Raw genomic sequence first — 6,000 nt, forward strand, 5'->3', positions numbered from 1 at the left:
AACATGTAAATGAATTACTGCAATGCAGGGTGTTAATAAGCATAATAGAGGTGGATATAGAAAGTCGAAATTTCTGACATCAATGAATTTATAGATAATCAATATTCTAGAAGACATTTATAGGCCCCATATGCTGGGTGAAACCAGCAGGGATATTTGATAAAGACGAATATATATGGCCCAGCATTGGTTTGAATGATCAATGGAATAATGGCAAGGTCATGTATATGTGTCAGTGTAACATTGTGGGCACGTCATGAGCTATGGAGTTGGGTAGGCTTGGGTTTCAACCATAGCTCTGCCATTTACTTCTATGGCTTTCTCAAAGGAAAAATTACTTCACCTGTCTGTACTTTGGTCTCCTTGTCTATAAAATGGAAGTAATAATAGGGCCTGCCTGAAAGGTTTGTTGGGAATATTAAATAGGATGATACTTTCCAAGTGCTAGAACAGGGCCTGGCAAAAAAAAAAAAAAAAAAAATCTGTACTCAGTAAGCATTAACAACTATTATTACCACTCACGAAGAGTTATTTTAGAAAAGACAAAAAGAAAGATCCTGGACTTTTAATTTACAGCTTGCTCAGTGGCAGCCAGCAGTTCTCTGGTAAACTCATCAGATTGTATACTGGTCTCTGAAAGGACTAGGAAGTTCTGCTCAAAAGAAGAAAGTGTCTGTGTCATCCTAGGGTTCTTAATAGGCAAGAAAGAAGAGAAAGTATGGATGTAGTTGGACATATGCTCAAACCACGAAGAAGGCACATGTCAAGAAGACCGGGGAGAAAACAGGCTTACTCCTGTACTTTTGAGATAGGTGACCCTACAAGGGAGAACCTGTCATGAGAGTTAGAAGCTCTCCAAACTGTACTTGGTCTGTGCAATTACAACTGGTTCCAATGAGGGTATAAGTGGGGAAGTATTTAAAGAAGCCAAGGTAGTTGTGGTGGATTTAATGAGCTCAGGTTTTAAAAAGGCTTTTGAGAAAAAGGCATGCAACCAAGAACCACTACAAGAGGAATGTTGGGAAGGTTAATGTCTAAAATGAGCTGAGGCATGCAAAAAACTTCTAAGGACAGCAAAAAGGACTAACCGCTGTTCCAGGCAAGATCAGGGAAGGAATAGACAGACCCAGAGCTTGGAGATGATGGTGAAAATGTGACCAGATGCGCTGGAGAAGGCTGAACTCTGTGATATCTATTTTTATCTGTTTTCTCTGACAGGGAGAATGGTAGAACAGAAATGGATAGAAGGAATGAACACTGGTAAGTAACAAAGAAAGCCCAAGAGATTGTTTCTTCTAATTGCTCGACAAGTTCAGATTTCTGGAATAAATGGGTTATGTTACAAGGCACTGCTGCAACTTGCAAGTGAGATTCTGTAGGCATTACTTTGAAATTTAAAGAATGTTAGAGAAATGAAGATGTGCTGGGACAAATGCTGGTGTGTACCTTTTATTTTAAGAAATGGAGAGGACTTTGATCTTATGGGCTACAGGCATCTTGGACGAGAGTTGAATATGGGAGGATTATTCTGTGAACATCTTGAAGAGAATGTGGTGATCACTAAAACACACTGAGGTTTACAAAGAACAAACCACATCAGGTTCACCTCACCTCTCTTCCTCCTCCTCCTTCTCCTTTCTTCTTTGATATTCTTAGACCAAAAGCCCTGAGAAGTCAACTGAACTCTGCATTTGAGTTTCATGACATTGTTGTGGATAAGAAAAAGAAAAATGGGCTGGATTTGCAAAAAATTAAGAAACTTGGAAACTGTTTGAATGACCTTACTTAAATGGTAGCGTAATGGGAAATCTCAGCCCAGAGGGGAGTTTCTAGTGATAAAACATAAAGTTATGCCTCCCCTTGTTCAGCTCCAACTTTTTTTTTTGGGTCCACGGCTAGAATTAAGGTATAATATAATTAATGTTACTGTAATACATACCATTTATTATATGCTTACTATGTGTCAGGGAATACAAGTTGTTGTTGTTAGGTGTCGTTGAGTCAGTTCTGACTCATAGCGACCCTGTGTACAATAGAACAAAACACTGCTCAGTCCTATGCCATCCATACATACAATCGTTGTTATGCTTGAGTCCATTGTTGGAGCCACCGTGTCAGTCCATCTCATTGAGGGTCTTTCTCTATTTTGCTGACCCTCTACTTTACCGAGAATGATGCCCTTCTCCAGGGACTGATCCCTCCTGATAACACGTCCAAAGTATGTGAGATGAAATCTCACCATCCTTGCTTCTAATGAGCATTCTGGCTGTATTTTTTCCAAGAGAGATTTGTTTGTTCTTCTGACAGTCCATGGTATATTCAATATTCTTTACCAACACCATAATTCCAAGGCATGAATTCTTCTTTGGTCTTCCTTATTCATCGTCCAGCTTTCACATGCAAATGAAAACACCACTGCTTGGGTCAGGTGCACCTTAGTCCTCAAAATGACATCTTTGCTTTTTAACACTTTAAAGAGGTCTTCTGCTGCAGATTTGCCTAATGCAATGAGCCAAATGATTTCTTAACAGCTGCTTCCATGGGCATTAATTGTGGATCCATGTAAAATGAAATCCTTGACAACTTCAATCTTTTCTCCGTTTATCATGACGTTGCTCATTGGTCCAGTCGTGAGGATTTTTGTTTTCTTTATGTTGAGGTACAATCCACACTGATGGCTGTGGTCTTGGACCTTCATTAGTAAGTGCTTCAAGCCCTCTTCACTTTCAGCAAGCAAGGTTGTGTCATCTGCATAACTCAAGTTGTTAATGAGTCTTCCTCCAATCCTGATGCTGTGTTCTTCTTCATGTAATCGAGCTTCTCCGATTATTTCCTCAGCTTACAGATTGAATAAGTATAGTGAAAGGATACAACACACACCTTTCCTGATTTTAAACCATGCAGTATTCCCTTGTTCTGTTCAAACAAGGTTCTTCATGAGCACAATGAAGTGTTCTGGGATTCTTATTCTTTCCAATGTTGTCCCTAATTTGTTATGATTCACACAGTCGAATGCTTTTGCATAGTCAATAAAACACAGGTAAACATCTTTCTGCTATTCTCTGCTTCTAGTCATGATCCACCCGATACCAGCAATGATATATGATATCCCTTGTTCCACATCCTCTTCCAGCTTGAATTTCTGGCAGTCCCCTGTCTATGTACTGCTGCAACCCGCTTTTGAACGATCTTCAGCAAAATTTTACATGTGTGTGATATTAATGATATTGTTCAATAATTTCTGCGTTCTGTTGGATCACCTTTCTTTGGAATGGGCACAAATATGCATCTCTTCCAAGAGGCTGGCCAGGTGGCTGTCTTCCAAACTTCTTGGCATAGATGAGTGAACACCTCCAGTGCTGCTTCCGTTCTGTTGAAACATCTCAATTGGTATTCCGTCATTTCTTGGAGCCTTGTTTTTTGCCAGTGCCTCCAGTACAGCTTAGACTTCTTCCTTCAATACCACCGGTTCTTGATCATATGCTACTTCCTGAAATGGTTGCCTGTCAACCAATTCTTTTTGGTACAGTGACTCTATGTGTTCCTTCCATCTTCTTTTGATGCTTCCTGCATCGTTTAATATTTTCCCTGTAGATTTCAATATTGCAACTCGAGGCTTGAATTTTTTCTTCAGTTCTTTCAGCTTGAGAAATGCTGAGCATGTTCTTCCCATTTGGTTTTCTATCTCCAGGTCTTTGCACATGTCGTTATAAAACTTTACTTTGTCTTCTTGAGCTGCATTTTGAAATCTTCTGTTCAGTTCTTTTATATCATTATTTCTTTCTCTTTAGAAGCTCTACATTCAAGATCAGCTTCCCCAGTCTCTTCTGACATTCATTTTGGTCTTTTCTTTCTTTCGTGTCTTTTTGATCTCTTTGCTTTCTCCATGTATGAAGTTTTTGATGTCATTCCACAACTCATCTGGTCTTTGGTCATTAGTGTTTGATGTGTCAAATCTATTCTTGAGATGGTCTCTAAATTCAGGTGGGATATACTCAAGGTCATACTTTGGCTCTCATGGATTTGTTCTAATTTTCAACTTCAACATGAACTTGCACATGAGCAAGTGATGCTCTGTTCCATACTTGGCTCCTGGCCTTGTTCTGACTGATGAGACTGAGTTGAGTTTTTCCATCAACTCTTTCCACTGATGTGGTCAATTTGAATCCTGTGTAGTCCATCTGGCAAGGTCCATGTGAATAGTTGCCATTTATATTGTTGAAAAAAGGTATCATAATGAAATCCTTGGTCTTGCAAAATTCTATCATGTGATCTCAGATGTTGTTTCTATCACCAAGGCTGTATTTTCCAACTACCAATACCCCTTTTGTTTCCAACTTTCACATTTCAATCACCAGCAATTATCAATGCATCTTGATTGCATGTTTGATCAATTTCAGACTGCAGAAGTTGGTAAAAACTTCAATTTCTTCATTTTTGGCTTAGTGGTTAGTATATAAATTTGAATAATGTTCATATTAACTGGTCTTCCTTGTAGGCATGTGGTATTATCATATCAATGATAGCACTGTACTTCAGGATCTTGAAATCTTCATTTGATGATGAATGTGATGCCATTTCTGTTCAATTTGTCATTCCCAGTATAGTAGACCATACGATTATCTTGTTCAAAATGGCCAATACCATTTCAGCTCACTGATGCCTAGGACATCGATGTTTCCGCATTCCATTTCATTTTTGATGACTTCTAATTTTCCTAGATTCATACTTTCTATAATCCACATTCCTATTATTAATAGGGAAGCCCTGGTGGCATAATGGTTAATTGCTACAGCTGCTAAGAAAAGGTCAGCAGTTCGAATCCACCAGGTGCTCCTTGGAAACTCTATAGGGCAGTTCTACTCTGTCCTATAGGGTCACTATGAGTCGGAATCGACTCGATGGCAATGGGTTTGGTTTTTGTATTATTATTAATAGATGCTTGCAGCTATTTCTTCTCATTTTGAGTTGTGCCACATTAGCAAATGAAGGTCCAGAAAGCTTTACTCCATCTACATCATTAAGTTCAACTTCACTTTGAGGAGGCAGCACTTCCCCAGTTTTGCATTTCAGTGCCTTCCAACCTGAGGGGCTCATCTTCCAGCACTATATCAGACAATGTTCCACTGCTATTCATAAGGTTTTCACTGTCCAATTTTTTCAGAAGTAGACTGCCAGGTTTTTTTTCCTAGTCTTTCTTAGTCTGGAAGCTCCGCTGAAACCTGTCCACCAAGGGTGACCCTGCTGGTATTTGAAATATGGGTGGCAAAGCCTTCAGTATCACAGCAACACGAAAGCTACCACAATACGACAAAGTTCGCAGACATGTGGTACAGGTGATATATAGATATGTGTATGTGTTTATATATATATACATATTTTGAGTTTTTACAAAATTCTATGAGATAGATACTATTCTACAGAGAGGTTAAATAACTTCCCCAAGAGTAAGTCAATAAGTCAGGATCAGGGTATTTGAACATCAGAGTATCTGATAGCAAAGAGATTGCTCTTTCAGTTGTACTAACTGGTTCAGAAAGCTGAAGTGGAAGGGATAGTGTACACACAGGATGAAATCATCAGGGTCCAAAATAACAGTGCCAGGAGCATAGACTGAATCCAACAAGAGTTTACCTGGGTAAGTTAAAGTCCTGGAGTAGGGCCCAAAAGGAGAAAAAACAAACAAACAATTTAAGTACAGGATGGACTAGACATGACTTAGGAGAATTTTGTGAGAATAGGATTTAGTTGACAGGAAGTTCAATCCAAGACAATAGTGTGATGTGGCAGCCAAAGAAAAAAACAAAGCAAAACAAAAGTCTAATTAGATTTACTCCATCTTGAGAGAAGATCATGGTTAAAATGAGATTTGGAAGAAGGAAACCAAAGAAGGGCTTTGTCTGCTGTTTGGAGTTAGTAGCATAATGTCGATAGATTAAAGAGAGAAGGCAGAATTCTTCACCCCTACTTTTTGTCTGCCTTCACTGTCAGGGAAAACAA

The 6,000-nt window shown here is 39.0% G+C and overlaps 1 long non-coding RNA gene across 1 annotated transcript in view; it reads left to right on the top strand.

Annotated features, from left to right (window-relative positions):
* LOC126057178 (uncharacterized) overlaps window positions 1–1,342 on the top strand; it is a 54,469-nt gene extending 53,127 nt beyond the window's left edge. The window contains exon 4 of the long non-coding RNA XR_007512444.1: window positions 1,219–1,342. This is a non-coding gene — a long non-coding RNA (uncharacterized LOC126057178). The remainder of the gene's footprint in view (window positions 1–1,218) is intronic.
* Window positions 1,343–6,000: the final 4,658 nt, after the last annotated feature.

The sequence above is a fragment of the Elephas maximus genome, chromosome 13, assembly GCF_024166365.1.
Source record: "Elephas maximus indicus isolate mEleMax1 chromosome 13, mEleMax1 primary haplotype, whole genome shotgun sequence".
Classification (NCBI taxonomy): domain Eukaryota; kingdom Metazoa; phylum Chordata; class Mammalia; order Proboscidea; family Elephantidae; genus Elephas; species Elephas maximus.